Below are 19,261 nucleotides of genomic sequence, written 5' to 3'. Positions count from 1 at the left end.
TTTTTTGCCTCCAGAGGTAAAAAATCCACTCTGCCTCTGTGCTGTTATGTACACAGTGCAAAACTGTATTGATATAAACAAAACCACATATCCCAAACCAAACAAAACCCAAAGACCAACTCCTTGTCCCCATTTGTATTCTGCTGTGAACTATATGGGATTAACACAATATGGGACCTTTCAGTCACCTCAGAACTATTACCAAACTCTCTATTTTGGGCTTAAGAAACGGCAGGGCTTCATCATGATGAAACCTAAAACATAATTCCTGAAGTCACAAAGCACTGTCATGAGGCAAAGTTCTGCACATGGATGACAGCTAGAACACCTTCAGAAAACCGCAGCTTTCCTTTCTCTGCAAGTTATCATGAAGTGAGAAAAAAACTCCAGAAAAACACTCTGCTTGCTTTCCTTCATGGTTTTTTCTCAGAGTTGTTTCCAGGCCAGAAGCACAACCCTCAGCCTCCAGCGCTATCTGGAGCCCTATGCAGGAAAGCTAGTAGGTATTATTACCTGAAGAGGAACCAGACTGGCTGGTCAAAACATTTCTTGTCATGTAACAGAGAAGCACTTTTATCACATCAGCTGGCAGACTCCAGAGTAGCTGGGATGCCAAAAGTCCACTGTCCAAGAACTGGACCTATGTATCAACCTGTGGCAAACATAGTGGCAAGTGGCTGGTAAAACTTACCTGCTAAAAGAGGGGATCAAACGTCCAAATCTTCAGGGACTGAGACAGAGTCCGCAGGCTAACATTCCGCAACCAGACTAACACCTACTGCCTTCCAGAGATGTCCAACACCAACATCTAGTGCAGCATCTGACCTTTGCTGAGGCATCTCACCAGAGTGTGGATCACTGTCAGCTGTGATGTGGGGGTCCTGGAAGGAGCTTAGCAACTCAGCATGAAGCAGGCAAATCTTGATCAATAGTATTTTAGTTTTACATATAATAACTGGTGATTTGTTGCCTAATAATTTTGGAGTCTATTTTTCATGTTAGAAAAGGCATTATAAGCCTGTATCATACTCGTATTGCAACAACAGAAGCATACATCCAAGTCAGGGAGTACGTGAATGCTCTTACAATTAAACTGAAACCCTGGGGAGAAAAGAGGAGGAAAGAGTAAGCAAAATACCAAATATTTCTTTAAAAGCTTATCAGAAGGTAATTTTACCCTTTACATTTTATCTCAGGTGTTTATTTCTCACTTCCAGTTACAATTTTATTAATTATTTTATTGCAACTGAAGTGAAGATGTTTATGGAATTAAGTGCTTGCCTACTTTCAAATGTTTCCCCAAGACAACTTACACAATGCCTGTGAAGAAAACTCAGACAACTAAGCCTTTTCTGTGCTCTTCAACACATCTGGAGAAAAACTATATTATTCATATATTACATTATGAAGGGAAAGTTATAATTTCTTTCAACGTATCAGATCTGCAGAGGGCTCATCTTATTAACTGTGCAATTTCACCATCACCACTACACTTAACCCTCTCCGCTGGCTTCCCACCTACAGCTGCTGATGGTTGCTCAAATCATTGTTTAAGTTAGCTTCATGTTCCTAACGCACATGCTAGTGGTGTTCTTCTGTTGCTAAGCATTACAGAGCTCCCCTCTTAACTGGTCTGGGGCACGTTACTGGGTCTTAACTCGTCTAAGACACTATAAAATAGGTCATATTATCTGTTACACTACCCAAGAAGCAATTTAAAGTTAGTAAGAAGTCTCTTTAATACTTAAAAAGCATCAAACTTGAAAGAATGAATACCTGTAATTGTTATTAGATAAAGCCATATAAACTTGTCTACAATGTACCAATGCTAGATGGATTACCATGGAGTACACAATTCAGTTGTCCACTAGCAACTGCTGTTGAAGTTTCCTATGGTATCATTTCACTATAATCCATAATATGAGCAAGGTTCCAGTTTAGCAAAAGCCAGTGCTGCAGCTTTTTACATATTCCACAGAACTCTTAAATACTTCCTTAGTTTCTAAAGAAACATCATTTTAACCGCATTTCATTAGCCCTTATCTTCTTTTTAGAAGATAAGCAAGAAGAAGCATGTATCTCCTGATTCTCCAGTGAATCAGGGCTGCCTATCAGAGCATCCCACCACAACAGTCATCACGCTAATCATAAAATACCAAGTATCAGCGCTCTTGCATCACATGAATTATTGAGTTGTTTATAAGGCTACTTCTGAACACACTGAGTCACCAAGAAGCAGCAGTCACAAGCAAGTTTTAGGGTTACTTTAAAAAACACTGAGTACATTTTCTTTAAATTTCCCTTAAACAACAGGTATGCTTAGCTTGACAGGATAGCTTTTATTTTCAGAATGTTTGAGACAAGTGATTTCTGAACATCAAGCATATGGTATTATCAGATCCTACAAGTGAAGATGCACAGACCAGAATTGTCCATTGTACACTAGTAAAGAAACTAGTTTCAGCTTTTTGTGGGATCAATACATGCACTGGAGTGGTACCTTTGAGTTAACACATCTGTTCCAACATAGTGGCAAACTAGTGCCCTGTCAAACGCTTAACTTACAGAGAACATGAATAAATGTGTCACACTGGCACATCAGTAAAATAAGCCATATATATATATGTATCATATAGGTATCTCAGCAAGGACAAGAGTGGTTGGTGAGGTTCAATATAGTTTGAATTCCTTCTTGCACAGTTCTTCACAATCCTGAAATTTAATGTGGCTCCTATGAAGACTACACTTAAGGGCAAGGGCAAAACATGGATTTTTCTATGGGAACCTGAATGTTGTTTGGGTCTTTCTGGTATCCACTGTGACCATAAACATCCTAGACAACTGAACACATTCAAAGTGGGCAAGGACCTGTAACATGCATTCTAGAGTACTAAATGAACTAATGTAAGTACCAGAAAACATATCACTTATTTCTGAGGACTCCTGAATGCCCCGGCAAACACTTCAGAAGCAGGAAAGAACAACTTTCATTCTTATCAAGGAGGAGGAAAATAAAGTGGATGCAAAGTGCACAGGAACTATCAATTCATTCCACTTATGCATTGATGACACCATGAAGGACGACACAGCTTAGTCCTGAGAATGTCAGAGGGTGGAGGATGGGAGCGCCAGGGTAGATAAACAGTAGGCAAAAAGGAACTATCCAAAATTAACCAACAAATTCACTTAAAATTTATTTATTTGCTTTTCCTGGTAAAATACAAGCAGAAACTGAAAGGAGATAGTAAATATAAAATGACATAAAGGTAAATGTTCTAAACTGATAAATTCCTTCGAAGTTTTAACAAAACGGTACTCTCAGAACTATACAAACATAATTTTCAGAAGTCATTGAAGCAAAAAAGAAGGCAAAAGCAAGAAAAGAGTTTCTCACAGTATTGTGTTTGGTTCTTGGACACCACAGTCAACAGCACATGCAACCACATGTATGGGGGCTAAAAACTTAAAATATTCTGCCAACAGCACTGAAAACAAACAAGATCTCATAAATACAAAATATTTCACATAAATTGTCTCTGCTATGAAAACCAGAGAAATAGAAATATTCCATTATTCTAAATAACAACCTCTTGACAATAATATGCAGTCACTTTTTTAAAGTATTACCATTTTTATTATCCTTATTATTATTATTTCTACTACTATTAGTAAGTACAAACAACAGTTGGTGAGTTTATCTCTGCATTTGTAACACTCTCTTTGCCAGCCTATGCCCACAGCCAGGGAAGTGCAAATAATATATTTATAAATGCCTTACTAAACGAAAGTTCCCTTTAAAAAGTATTTGAAATTTTTAAAGCTCTTCCTTGGCTCCTTCCTGCATTCTTCTTGAGTCACAACATGTACATAATTGGCACATAGGATGCAAAGAATCAGCAATGAGAAGGGTGTAGGTGATCAATAAAATTATTTACTTTTACAAAGGACACCACAGTTTGCAGAGTAGGAGTTAAGAATCACCAACATAAATTGGGGCTTTAAAGACAAAAAAACTAACCTCCCAGTAATTTATTAACTTACCTTAGGTTTCCACATATTCTATAATAATACCTGATTTTATAATTGCTTAATGTATACACTTGTGTGATTCTGAGAAGTCTGGATTCAGGCATCATTCATCTAATACAATGTGTCATGGTGTATGTTACTGCTTCAACAGGTATAGGTTGAACCATTTTGCTTGAAATATTTCTAGTTCAGTATTTTCTAAGTCAAGGTGGTGGTGGGGAGGAGGTTTTACTTCTCAAAAGCAGTCACTGAGACTACCTACTCTTCACCTCTTAAAATCTGTGCTTAAAAGTCACTGGAACAGGAACTTGGTGCTCAGAAGAAAATACTCAAAAGGCATAACTTCCTGCATCTTTCATCCCTCAAACAGCAGTCAAACTTCAGAGTCAGACAGCATGTGAAAATACCAGATAATATAATCTCAATTTCATTTACTCACTGCTGTTCCAAGTCCTTAGGTCTTGGTCAACCACTTCAAACGCCTGGCAATACCTAGAGAAATAATTGACATAAAATGTAAGTAAGGTACAGAGCCAAAAACATTAAAACAGTATTTATGACTAATATTGGTGGCTGGAACAGTACAACTCCACTTGTAAGGTAACATTTCACTACCAGGACACTTCTCTTGCTAGAAATGCAGCATTCTAGACATTGCTATAACCACTAAGGAGCTAAGAAAAATAAGCACAAGCACTAGACTTCAGAAGAGCTGACTCTGGCCTCTCCAGGGATCCGCCTGGTAAAGTACCATGGGATAAAGACCTGAAGAGAAGAGGGGTCCTTCAAAGATCACCTCCTCCAAGCTCAGGAGCAATGCATCCCAACAAAGAGGAAGTCAGGCAAAAAGGCCAGGAGGTCTGCATGGATGAACAAGGAGCTCATGGACAAACTCAAACACAAAAAGCAAGTCTACAGTGGGTGGAAGCAAGCACAGGTAGCCTGGGAGAAATAAAGGGAAATTGTCCAAGCAGCCAGGGATCAGGAAAGCTAAAGCCCTGACAGAATTAAATCTGGCCAGGGATGTGAAGGGCATCAAGAAAAGCTTCTGTATGTACATTGGTGATCAAAAGGAAGACTAGGGAAAACACAGACCCTCTCCAGAAGGAGACAGGACAACTGGTTACCCAGGATTATGGAGAAGGCCAAGGTACGCAATGACTTTTTTGCCTTTGTCTTCACCAACAAGTGCTCCAGCTACACTATCCTGCACTGCATCAAAACAAGCATGACCAGCAGGTTGAGGCAGGTGATTCTCCCCCTCTACTCTGCTCTCACGAGACCCCACCTGGAGTACTGTGTTCACCTCTGGAGCCCCCAACGTAAGAAGGACATGGACCTGTTGGGATGAGCCCAGAGGAGGGCCATGAAGATGACCAGAGGGCTGGAGCAGCTCTCCTGTGAAGACAGGCTGAGAGAGCTGGGGTTGTTCAGCCTGGAGAAGAGAAGGCTCCAAGGAGACCTTATAGCAGCCTTCCAGTATCTAAAAGGGGCCTACAAGAAAGCTGGAGAGGGACTCTACAAGGGCATTTAGTGATAGCACTAAATGTATTAAACTAAAAGAGGGTAGATTTAGATTAGATATTAGGAAGAAATTAGGAACAATCTCCCCAGAGAAGTTGTGGATGTCCCCTCCCCGTAAGTGTTCAAGACCAGGCTAGATGGGGCTTTGAGAAACATGGTCTAGTGGAGGGTGTCCCTGCCCATGGCACAGGGTTTGGAACTATATTATCTTTAAGGTCTTTTTCAACCCAAACCATTCTATTGTTGTATGATTCTATGAGTAACACATAAATCAGTAAGCATGCACAAAATTGCATCTTTTTCTCTTTCTATTTTACTAACAAATTATTCAAAGATTTGAAAATACATTTAAAATTATTTGTATATTCTATTGGGATTTATAACAACATTTTAAAGTCAGGTATGACTTGGGAATAACTCCCAAAATTCCTAAATGACTGGAATAAAAACCTAAACTACATAGCATGTTCACCCCACAAGCTTATGAAACATACCTTCAAACGCCTTCCACCATCCCACACATATATTTCATGGAATTCAACAAGGACAATTATGAAGTCCAGTACCTGAGATGGTCTAATCTCTTGGACAGACTGGGCACTGACCACCCAGGGCACAGCTCTCTGAAATGGAGCTGGGAGCCTGGGCAGACAGGGCTAACAGTTAGCTAGTTAACTAAACATGAGCTAGCAGTTAGCTCTGGCAGCAAGGAAGGCCAAGAATATCCTGGGATATATCTACAGGCTAAACTCCCACTAATAAGTGATTATTCACCTTTAGCCAGCACTCAAAGAATACATGTCTGGAATATCACATCCAGTGTCGGATCCCCAGTACCAAAAAGTAATAAAATAAGGTAATAAAGGTAAGGTAAGGTTGATTCAGTGATGCTGAACTACAGGGTTTCCCACAATAATAGCAAATTCCACATTTTTGTACATACATCAGGACAGGATATATGAAGAACCTCCCCTCACATAAAAGAACAAAGTGCATCAGAAGGTCAGTAGACTCATAACAAAGAGAGATAAACGGTCTTGGTGAAAACGGTTTAACAACAGAAAAATCTACACAAAACTCCTAACAAAGCATGCTGCCAAGGACAGAGAAAAACATACTGGGAGCACTGGTATGCCAAAATGGTCTCTAAATTCCTGGCACACACAATATTCCTCCAGAAAAAAAAAAAAAACCAAACGACTCGACTAAGTAGCTGTGGTTACTCCAACTTTCCTCTTCTGTCTCAAAAGCAGTTAACATGGCAATGAAAGTGCAACAGTGTTAGCAGAGACTACGTTTCATGAACGAAAAAGGCCAAATTGTTTTCTTTCAGATCCCAGCACCCAAAAATGCATGACCAAATTTAAGTACGTGAAAATGATGGATTGCTCAGACAGTAAGAATTAAGTGGTACTTTTAAGGAAAATGTCCTCGCCTGGAGTCTGGGCTCCCTAAGAAAAAGAAGTGGTATGGGGCAGTGAGACAGGATCAGCCCATTGAGGAGGCTGTTAGAAGAGCCTTCTCTCACAGATCCAACCCCCTGCCAAAGGCATGGCAATGATCTTCCTTACCCACATACAAGAAATGACCAAAAAAACCCCCAAAAAACCACAAAGGCGGAGCAGAACAATTACTGTATTAAAAAGAAAGGCTCTTTTTTGCCACCACAATTGTGACAAAGCTAACAAGAAGAAACCCCACAGGCCTTCTACTGCCCCATCACTGCAAAGGCTGTGTGTACTTTCCTTATGCTGCAGGTGGCCAAAATGAAACCCAAAGCCTCCCAAACAAATCAGAATGAGAAAACCACATGTATGCTCTCACTCCTTCTCTCAGGAGCTCTTCCATACTGATTCTGCAATAACTCAGATTTCCTCAACAGTTGGTAAAAATACAGAAAATCCATTTCTTTGTTCCTATTCAACTAGCTGTAAATTTGGCTGCATCACACAAACACTACCCCCACACTGCCCACCCCCACAGAAAAAAACAAAAAACAAACAAAAAAAGAGAAAACACGACAGTCTTCATTTCTAGCTCCTTTCTCATTTGCAAGGGAGAAATGCTTTAATATAATTCAGAAAGAAAAAGTCTCTACGCCAAGTAGACCCACTGATTTAATTTTTTTTTATTTACAGTCGACAGGAGAAACAAATAGTTTGGACACTGTTAAGAGAACAGTTTGATAACATCCCTGTATCACATACCCTGGCTTTGCACACAACAGGAATTAGGTATACTTAGCCTCCCCAGCAAAAATAAAATTAAAAAAGAATACAGACATATCCGCTGAATCTTAAAACATCCCTTTCAAGTAGCTTTTTCTTCAGATATACTACTGTGCGATACTTCCATGTATTATATAACAGCCAGCATCCGAATCAAAGAAATATTTACTTACTTCAGGAAGGTTTGTATGACCAATTATGTCACTATGAATAGAAATAATATATTCAATGAGTCTTTTGTCTTTTGCTATCGATGCATAACAGTATAAAATAAAAAAATGCCCTACTATTTCATAGGCGTCATTAAGGCTACCTTCAGAAACAACAGCAAAACAAGAAGGGGAAAGTATTTTCTTAGGGATACACTGCTAGCAGGTTAAAACAAAACAAAACTCTAAATGAGTTACAATGCTAAACACCACGGGAAACTAACAGCTTGAGATACAGTATAGATTTTTTAACATTTCGTCTCAGGCTGATTGTTCTCAGTTTCATACAAACCTACAAAAGAAAAAAAATGAATTCCAGTTTTTCCTTTTGTGTTATCTACCTAATTTGTTCAGTCTAGAAGATCATGCTACATATGTATGCAATTTAAAGCAAATTCAAAAGAGTATACTGTATAGACCAACATAATTTGCAATCTATTTCAATAAGAACAAAAAAAATTTCACTTTACACTACAAAAAATATTTCACCCAAATGCACCTGCCCTGAAGTTTGCAACTAATAAAAGCCAGATGTACTTATAATTCACTGTTGATCCCTGCTCTTAATGCCTGTTTTCCCACTGCACCACCTTAACCAAGAAAGCTGTACAGCATAGTTTTACACATCATTAAAATGTTTAAACCAAATACTATGTTTTTATAATCCTAGCAATTCCCACAAAACTAAACAGAATAAATACAGAAGCATTAGGACCCACAGTGTGCATGAAAGATTCCTCTTAGCCTGTTGGCTAATACATTAAGCACCCGAGTGATAAGTGAATCAAATTACCACACTACTTTAACAAGTAAGTGAAGCAAAAGATGTACAAATTTATTTTTAGTGAAGTTATTCTCTAAAATGAGTTTTGTCTTTTAGGGTTTGTTTTACCTGAGCATAAAGCTTTAGCTGAAGTTAGTAATATAGAACACATCAGCCAGGAGCCCCATCCCATGTTCACAGAAATCAGTGGGAGCTCTCATCTTCAGCGTTACCCATGAGGATGAAAGGACATAAATTATTTACTTTAAAGGCAGTGCAAAAGCACTTGACAAGTTCACTTTACAGCATGCTTCTTGAGTTGCATTTCTGTGTCACAGGGACAGAGCAAAAAGTCATCCTTCCAGGACAGCACAGTGAGTTACACCACAGCCAGCGCTTTGGTCTTGTTCCATACAACCCATCACCTCTACCAGCCAGCCCAAGGCAGCCAAACCCAGCGGTTTCGCAGCAGTATCTCCAGCAAGAACATCCAGAGTCACTAAAAATGCTCCTTGCCTCCATTTTGGCCTTAAAGCCGCTCCAGGTGGTTGCAGCTTGGCCATCATTGAGGGGGTCCAGACAAGAAGTGACTCAGAAAGCAGCTTCACTGTGGGGCCAGCACCTGCCGCCTGCATGTGGATGGTGAGAGAAATGGGTCCCATGGACAGCCCAGCAATCATCAGGCCTTTAGGCAGGTTCCAGGTCAACCCCACAGCAGCTGGGACTGGAACAGGCACATGGCTAACACAGCTCCAGCGCAGGCTGATGGCCCCAAGCTGAGCTGAAGCAGGCTCCTGGGCCCCCAGACAGGAGCTCAAGCAGGACCCAGGGGAAGCCGAGGCTCATTAGTACCGGTGGGGGCCCTGACCTTGGGTTGCTAATTAAATGCTCTAACCAGCAGCATGCTCCTCAGCAATGAGCTAGAATCACTTCGCAAGTCAAGCTATACTTTCTAAATGTCAGCTGGCTTAATAAATAACAATTTCTAATGAGTATTATTAGCATCCAAATTATTGCCCCCAGATTACCACACACTGTGTCCTGCAAAATGCTAAGTTTACAAATAAAGCTGTCTGCTGGCAGAAGTGGAACAGAATGACTCCAAGGGAGACAGCTCCGTTATCTTCTCCTGAAGGCCTGGAGATGGCCAGTGTGGAGTTTTGTTAAGGCAGAAGCAATTAATGCACTTTTTTATTTAATTGGTAGACAGCCAAAGCCTGTTGCAGAAGGCTGCAGAGCTGTCCCATCTTGATAGTCTGGAAAAAAAGGCATGTTATCTCACACACTCACACGTACACATACTCTTTAAACATGCAGCTGCAGGGTTTGTTTTGTTTTCAATCCAACACCTTCTCCAGCCAAAATCATACTGAAGAGTATCATCCTAGTGACACAAGCTGTGAAATCAATGAAACAATCATGAAAATGTCAAAATTACCTTATAAATTTCCTGCGTTTTCCAATACTCTTGCACCATGACTAAATTAGGAACCTCAGCCTAAATAAAAAAAAAAAAATGCCCTAAGCATCATACCTTCCTCCCCACACCCCAAGAAAAGCAGACTTTTTTTAACTTTCAACTTCCTTTACATTTAAGACAAGGTATGTAACAAAGCAACCAAACACTGAAGAGGTACTGACCTTCTAAGACACAGACAAGCTGTTAACAATTTCAAACTCCTCAATGGTACCTTAAGCATACATTCTACATTGGACTAATTTCCATGCCTTCCTCACAGCTTTCATCTTCATAAATGCAATTAAAAAACTACACATAAAAAGTTGCTTATCAAATTAAAGCACCCACAGGTACTACCTGTGACCTTCCACCTGTGAAATGCTGGTTTTTAATCATGAAACACTTCAATGATTCATGTAATGATTTTACTAAGTGACAAAATCGAGAGCTTAGGCCATTCAATTTGACCTGAAAGCAAAGTTTTCTACTGAAAATAGTCTATCTGAACATTATCCAACCAATAGGCCTATCATGCAGCTTAATTCAAAGCTAAAAATAATGCTTAGCTCTTCTCCAGCTCATGTCCTAGGACTGATTTTCAGTCTTCTAAAAAACAACCACCAAAACCCAAACCCAATATGAATAAAAATTAAATAAAAATTAGACCCTGAGCAACATTCCATGTGCCTTTCTTGAGCATTTCAGTAAAATCATGTTATGGAAATGAAAAATCCTTACTCAAGTCTTATCTGTCCAGTTTGCCTGCTCTGGAGAACATCCTGCACTTTCTACAGACCTCTGAAGAGTCCTGAGCCATCTCCATCCAGGCCGCTTTTCCAACGTGAGCTTACAAGCCCACAAAGAGGCACTCCTTTGAAGCTAACCCAAGAAACGGGAAATGAGCTAGCCACTGCTTGTTAAGAGTTAAAAATTATAATCAGTTTTCAGATGGAAGAATTAGCTAGCCCCGGGGATGGTGGGAATTGAACAGCAACTAAGAAATATGTTAACTGTGGTTTTGTTTACCACAGAGAAGCATTCCTTTGCCTTTTTAATTTTTGTCATTTTAAGCTTTCTCTGGAGCCAATTTGCTAGAACACTGCTAAAGGGATGATCTTCTTTTCAGAAAATGTCCTGGTAATACAAGACATAAAATTATCTGGGTTTAGTTCTTCCTGAAGCCCATAACACCCTCTTTGAAGACTGTCACAGCACACACTGAAAAGTTATGATTATTCTTTACATTCCTCTAAAAATTCTTTAAAATAGTCTTTAAAATACATTTCTCAGTAAACTGAGATATAACTTCTTGACAAGTTATGTGCTCCTATGGCAACATTTTATTTTCCCTAGATTTCTACTACTCTTTTTACTAGCTAAAAGAAAACTGTGAACAATTGTCTCCACATAGAGATGTACACAGAAAGAGAAGAATCACATCTAAAAAAGGTCTCCTGACACAGGGCAAGAAGAGGTCTCTGTTTCTGCTTTTCTTTTCCCTTTCCAGACTATTATAAATTAATTCTTTACAAAGACATGCTAGTACTTACCTTTATCATTTCCTATAGAAAGGTACCTGCAAGGCTGAATTGGAGTGTCATCGGTCAACTTTAGGCTTAAATAATGGGCTTGTAGAGTAATCCATGAAGGATTCAGTTTAAATTGGAATGGTGGGAGGATGGGGTGGGGTAGAGAAGGCGGCCACCCAACTTTTTTTTACCTCTCTTTCCCAGCTGAGGGTAAAACTGACCATTGCCTCCACTGTCTTTAGTAGTCCCTTCCAACTTGCATAGTTCTAACTATAAATAATGGAATATAAATCTTAGTCAGATGTGTTTCCCTTGAACGTGCATTCTAAGACACATACTGTAAGTCCATTTAAAATACTCCGAAATTATTAAACATCAAAGATGCTGTTTCTCATCTGAGCTTTACCAGCTCCATACACAACAACTGACTGTACCCCATGCTTTTGATTATTAAAGGCTCAGAAAATGACATTTATTAAAAGTCTTGATCACGCAGAAGATACCTACATCATCTACATTCACTAAGTTGTGTTTAAAGAACATGAAATACTTAGCTATTGATGTCATTCTAGACAAAGGCTAAAAAACAAGACATGGGGGTATAAAGATGTTTATTTAAAATATTATCATCTCTTTTTTTCTTTTGCAAAGCACATAAACAAAATAATATCCATGAAAGAAAGTTATTTTGAAACAAAACATGAAAAACTAAGGTCAAGCAAATCTCCCCAAAAACAGAGAGAAGGAAGAAATTGGTCACTTCACACAGCACAAGCAAAACATCTTCAGGAAATCCATATGAAGCATTTAAGGAATACATAAACTCTGCTATAACCTTCACAGATCTCTCCAGCAGTCAAGCTAGGAACACCACCTCTCTGAAACATAATAAACATTTCTGAAAGCTTCTGTCCTCTCCACCTCTCAAAACATTGTATTTTGCTATTTTATTAACAATTAACACTTTAATTTGCATCAGCCATTTACTTGCTACCAGAATAAACACAATGATGAATGTGCAAGATGAGAAGCTAAGGAACAGCCAACAAGGCAGTGCGATGAAGGACTCCCATTACTACTCCTTGGAAGACAAGAACATGCATCACTACTACTCTCACACCCCACATCAAGTTGGGGGGGGGGGGGGGGGGGGGGGCAACGACTACTTTCAGAGAAAAACTATCTGCACCTGAGTTCACAGCCCTCTTAACCCTTCAATATAATATGTTTTTTTACTTTTATTTTAAAGTAAAAAATTAAAAATTCCAATGGCCTTTAAAAGCTTCCAAGGCACCACTATAAACCCCGAAACAAGACACAACCTTGTCTGTTTAATCAAGTTTGTCAAAATTTAAGAAGCAACAAATTTGTTAGGTTCTCCCTCCCTGCCCCCTTTTTTTCTGCAGGTTCAGCACAGCAAATTATTTCCAGGCTACACTGAATCAAATAAGTGAAAATGATCTTACATGTATAAGCTACTATAGCTTATTATTGTGCACTATATCGATATGACAAGGGCTAGTAGCTTTAAACTGAAAGAGGCAGATTAGATTAGACATTGGGAAGAAATTCTTTACTATGAGGGTTGTGAGGGACTTGAACACTTCAAGGCCAGGTTGGATGGGGCTTTGAGCAACCTGGTCTCACAGAAGGTGTCCCTGCCCATGGCAGGGGGTGTTGGAACTAGGTATCTTTAAGGTCCCTTCCAACCCAAACCATTCTACAATTCTATGAAGTTATAAATCTTAACAGTTTCCATTCACCAGCAACTGAAAATGCAGATCCCTACTAGCAGGCACTGTTTCAGTATTTATACAGTATGAGAGAAGGCAATCACACTGGGAACAATTATCAATAGCCCTGTTTCCATAAGCTTTCTTATCAATTACAAAGAAAGTAATTCCAGGAACAAGGATCCAACAATTCCCTAAGTCTCAGTGACTGCCCAATGGATTCAAAACCATACTTCTGTAAATTTTCTCTAAGTTCCAGAGTTCCTGAAGACTAACCTTTTCTCTCCCAAAACTACCTTTCCAAAGTAGTTGCATGGACTATTTTTTCAAGTGATTTTTCCAGTGAAGGCTGGAGTTTAGAACACAACATGAGTAAATTTTCTGACCTAATTGCTTTCTTATGGTATTCCAGCAACTGATGACTTGAAATCTCTTACAGGCAGCGCTGGCTGGCTTAAATATTAGCTTTTCCAAGCACACAGAGGACACGCATGTATTTTACTCCCCAATATCCTTTACAGCAGCAAAGACTTGTCAAATAAAGGAAGAAAATTACATGTATATACACAATCTCTCTTCATATTCATACACATAATACCAGCTCCATTCAGGTGGTCCCCTGAGGTTTTGGCTCTCTAGAGTTAAATACCTGAAACAGACGCTTTTCTTGTTCATTTATTAGTTTTCAAAGGACTGCTCAGAGAATGAAGCCTAAGAAAAATGCAAATTCTCCACTCTACGCTCAAGTAACAAAGCATCCAATCAGTTCCCACTAAGCTCCAGTTTGTTTCATGTCCACATGTAAGCCATTAAGAGTACATTGTTTGAAACTTAATTCCACATCTGTTCTTCTGTGGGACTTGGAAAGCAGATGAATTTTTCTGACAATTGTTTGCAGAGTGCATAATCACAAGCATGTGTAATAGTATTCCAAAGTGCAAGGGGAAAACACCATGACTCTAAGAAGGTTTTTTTTGCTGAATATTTTTGTTTCTTTACTAAGTAAGACAAAAAAATAAGATGCTGTCAGATGGAAATAATTCATAAATGCCTTAGAAGCCATCCACTATAACTAAAAAGACAAAGCAAAATCCAGCTTTTCTTCCTAAAGGTCATCATTTCATGTCCCGGTAGTTTACTCAGAGGGCCAAAATCCATTTTACGGCCTGCCAGGTAACTTTTAAAAACTAAGCAGAAGTGAAAAAATCCTGCAGAACTACAACACAGAAAATATATGCTCTGCAGTTGTGCGAGAAGGTTCCAGGCTATTACAGTATAAGAGTCAGCATCTTTTGAATGGATCACAAATTTAAGTGATAAGGATGTATTTTCTTTTGATGTCTATAAAATGCTGATAAGCACAGAAAGGAAAAATAGGTAACAACTCTTCACTGTATTTGCTAGTGAAAGTGCTGATGGTGTCAAAGCATACTGGGTAATATAAGGTTCAGGAAAGCACTTTTTACATCCAAGATGGAGTTAAGCTGAGGAAGTCTGCCACGGTTTGCTGTGGATGCTAAATTTCCCATATGCTCTAGAAATAACGGACCAAGTTAATGAAAGAAGGATCCACAGCCAACCATTAAATACGAACAACTGCCTCCTTTGACCAAGTAAGTCCTCAAGATGCAAATCAGTGAAGACTATGAAAGCATCACTGTAAATTTGCTCTGTACTTTAAGCCACTGGCTATTACCAGCTACTGTGTTTAAATGAAACACTGATTAACTATTTTATTTATGGCCTTATGCTATTACCTTGGACCTTCATTTGACCTATACATATAACAACTGCAAAAGTGACGTTACCTACAGTGATTGAGAAACAAACACAGGAAGGGATCAGGGCAGATGAAAGACACTTTCTCTAAAGAATTATTTTATTTTACTTAATTCTGAGCTTAAAGTAACAATTAGTCAGCTATGAGGATGCATTAAAGAACAGCCAAATTTCAGTTCAGTCACACCAAACTGATGACTCAGTCAAAAGAAACAAGATACTGATGCCAACTCCTACAATGTTACTCTGATCTTCCAGGCACTTGGTGTTTTCTTAAAACGGGATGCCTGAGATATGCAATTACTTCACATTATAAGAGGTGTTTTCAAACTGTTCTCCACAATCATGAGGTCTAGATACATGGACAACAACAGAAAAGCAACAAGAAAAAAGAAAAACAAAACAAAACAAAACAAACAAACAACAACAACAAAAAAAAACAACCAAAAAAACCCCACAACAAAACAAACAAACAAAAAGGCACACAGCAAACCAAACCACTTTATTTGTAAAAGAAGTGTCATTATTTTCAGCCCTGTGTCATCCCTCCGCCCACCACGTTGTTACTGGCAACTAGAAACCAGGACAAACCTGGGCAGTGCCATACGTGGCCAGTGCTGAAACACTGCATCACCCTGGATGAAGCAGATGTAGCACATCAATGAGAAACAGAGACTTCCTAGAGTGAAAAAAGAGAAACGGTGCAGGAGAAACCAAATTCAAGTAACAGAGTGCTTATAATTTCTGTAAAAAACTCCACTTACAAGGAAAAACAATCTGCCTACAGCAAAGGACACTGTCGGGTTCTAAAAGTATTCTGCTCAGCAAAATTGCTATCTGACATTACTTAATTAGCACTTCCATTTAAAATGTATAGGATAACTGATTCCATAAGTCAGGCAAAAAGAGAACCCACTGCATATGATAATTATGTATTTTCACTTTCATTATTTAACTTAAAAGAGTATCATGAACAAACAAATTTCCCTACTGTGCATCCAACACTGCTGATGTCAGGACAGCCCTGAAGCTGAGTGTCCATGCTGCCAAGTCACCAGTCCCACATGAGTCTGCTTACTTCAAATGTTGGGAAATGTCCCAAGGAAGACCCACGACGTTTCTTTCATGTGCAATGGGCGCTAGAAGAGAGGTACTTCTAAGTTTTTTTAGTTTGAGTACCCTCTGCCAATACAATTTCCTAACAGATGTCAGAATGTATATATACATATATACATATTAAAAAATAAAAAAAACACCAGACAACACCCCCATATTTATACTGAAGACTACGAACATACATGCTTTAAAGACTCCTATAGTGTTTTTTTTCTGTTAGTGTGACCAAAAGGCTAAATGAAATTCAATACACGTAAGAGTCCCATAAGTCTCTTCCACTTTGTCCTTCTGTAACTGTACTAAAAGCTTGTCTGGAGTCTTACTCTCAAGGCATCTGGAGTTGACACTTCTATTTATCCAGCTAAAGAAAGGTCCCCTGCTGCTTCCCTGCCAATACCATGAAGAATTTAATGTATCAGCAGGGAGTCGAAGCTTGAAACTCAATCCAGTATTTTCATAAAACGATTCACAGACTTGCACTGACTTTTTTGACTTAAAGAGCAAAGCAATTTGGAGCTAGATTAATCCACTCATGTTTCCAGCAGTGGGGGAAGGAGGAAGAGCACCATAACATGCAGCCACCAAATTGATTTTAACATACTGAGACAGAAAAGAAATCCCTATTACGAGTCCCTTCATACCTTCTTAAAATATCACACCAGCTATTTAATGCCTCCTATTAAATAAGGAGGGATGAACACCAAGCACCAGATACCAAATAAAGGCAATAAAAATCGGAACCAAGAAAAAAGAAGAGATTGGTTTTTTACTTTGCAGGAGGCAGAACAGTGGCTTATAACCTAATCTTAACGATACCAATACCTGTGGCAACCAGGAAAAAAAAATCAAGAGGAGGATTCAGATCAAAGGAGCATTTATGTGCAAAGCTGAACTGATCCCCCTTTTCATAATTGAACAAGAAGACAGGTGCTCAACACAGAAGGAAACCCCATTCTACCACATACAATGAGGAATTTCTCAAACACTAAACAACACTTCCACTTTTATTATACATCCAGTAAAATGTGCATCAGCAAGGCTTGTTATTCCAAGTTTATCTTTGCCTTTCTGAAACAGACCAGAAGTTTATAGTGGGTTTTCTTCCAGTTATATAACTGTTCAAAGTGATACAAAAAGATAGCTCTCAAAGACTAAAAGAAGTAATAGAGGAGTAAAAAACAAGAAAATTATAAAGATAGGCATTTCTTCTATTTCTCTAGGGCTTTTTTTAGCCACCAGACATCAGAGAGAACTACTATTCTTATATACAGACTTTTAGGTAATATAAAGTCTTACATAATCTTAAACATCCTTTTAATTCCCAGGGCACCCACTGTTAATATCCTAAAATCTGTCTTAATTTTCCAAATTCTGAATCAAGGTCAACGTATCTCAGAGAGCCGGGATTGATAAATGTCAAGACTTTGATTCATCAGAAATACTTAATGTAAGCAAGAAACAGGTTATAGAGAGTAATCCAGGAGCACAGCAGAAAATAACTGATCATACAACAAACCCCTTGGTTTACATATAATCAAGTGTTAAGGCCATTGGACATCATAAATATGACCTGCACATAAGAGGAAGAGAGTTTTCACTACCAGTAACAGAAATTATGTATCTTCACAAGTCATAGGCTGGACAGATTATTTCACAATCACCAAATGCCCAGCAAGGATAGCAATACACCAGAATAAACACTAAAGTCTCTTCAGCTTTCTCCCATTTTCTGGAAACAAAGTTCATCCAGCAAAGGTCGTTCAGGACTGTGCATCCAGGTACAGTGTTCCAGTTTCCACATATGACAGGTCATCTAGAGGAAATGCTACTCCTAAAAATTCAGTCAATTAACAGTACCTGTCATTTCTTTGTCTTCTGAATACTGTATATTCTTGTTAAAAATATTTCACATGGGTGGTTTTAGGAAGAGTGCACACTGATTAAAGATTCCTAATGATTAACTCAAAATCTAACTGAACTAAAAAAACTCTCACAGAAACTAGTATTAAATACCGCTAATTTCTTGGTGTATATTCCAGGCATTTGTAACATTCCTCTCCGATATTAATGTGAATTAACATTCTTTTATCAGGTTACATGTCATGTACTTTTATCAGGTCACATGTCACGGTACATGTATAGTTATTTGTAAAGCACATTCTCAAGTTTAAAAATACTTCTAAAGGCCCGTATGTCTATAACGAGATTTCTTTTTCTTTTATTCATACAGCCTAAACAGTTTGCTTTTAATGAAAGACAAACTGGTCTGGATGACAGCATATATCGTGATTGTCTCTCAAACCTTTATGCCTAACATAAATGGTTTTCCACAGAGTTAATCAAAAGCATCTTGCTCCTGAAACATGTATTTTTTTAATGACTAGAATCAAAGATAATTAACTAAATGCTACTTCATTTTCTCCAATTATTAACATTATTTTCTTCCTAAACATCATACAGTGTTTTCCATGATCGCATTACAGCCAAGCTCAGAAAATATTTATATGTGGTTTTAAAAGCCTGATGAGGGAAGATTTTTCTGGCCAGTTTGGTTGCCTTAATTATTCCTTTTGACAATATTAAGGATTGCATGGACCACCAATCAGAAACCTCTGAGGCCAGGGACTCAGTTCCACATAGCCTTTAGTCATACTTTTTTTTTTATTATTTCACATTTCTATTGAATAATATTAAAGGTGCTATCACATTTGGCTTGTTAAAATGTGTTGTCTAAAATGTGTTGTTAAAATGCTGGGCTACAAAAAGTAGGTTCTTCATTAAAATAAGTATCTATGACTTTCAGGTTTATCATAGCATTGCAGTCAAAATTCTTTGCAGTGATTATCTTTTAGTTTATTTAAAGCTTTAACTTATCTAATCTTCTTGACTACC

The 19,261-nt window shown here is 38.5% G+C and overlaps 1 protein-coding gene across 2 annotated transcripts in view; it reads right to left on the bottom strand.

The window, feature by feature from the left end:
- The window catches only part of LHFPL2 (LHFPL tetraspan subfamily member 2), a 152,612-nt gene that overhangs the window by 58,109 nt on the left and 75,242 nt on the right, over window positions 1-19,261 (bottom strand). Inside the window, exons 1-2 of one of the 2 annotated variants that reach the window (XM_080370897.1) lie at window positions 10,192-10,209; window positions 4,469-4,521 (exon numbers count right to left, since the gene is read on the bottom strand). The gene's annotated coding sequence lies outside the window, so the exon portion shown is untranslated. Of the gene's footprint in view, window positions 1-4,468; window positions 4,522-10,191; window positions 10,210-19,261 lie in introns of those variants that run through there. The other variant, XM_080370896.1, reaches the window with a different exon arrangement.

The sequence above is a fragment of the Falco punctatus genome, assembly GCF_963210335.1.
Source record: "Falco punctatus genome assembly, chromosome: Z".
Classification (NCBI taxonomy): Eukaryota; Metazoa; Chordata; class Aves; order Falconiformes; family Falconidae; genus Falco; species Falco punctatus.
The sequence above is the reverse complement of the archived record's forward strand: the minus strand, read 5'-3'. Positions and strand labels throughout refer to the sequence as shown.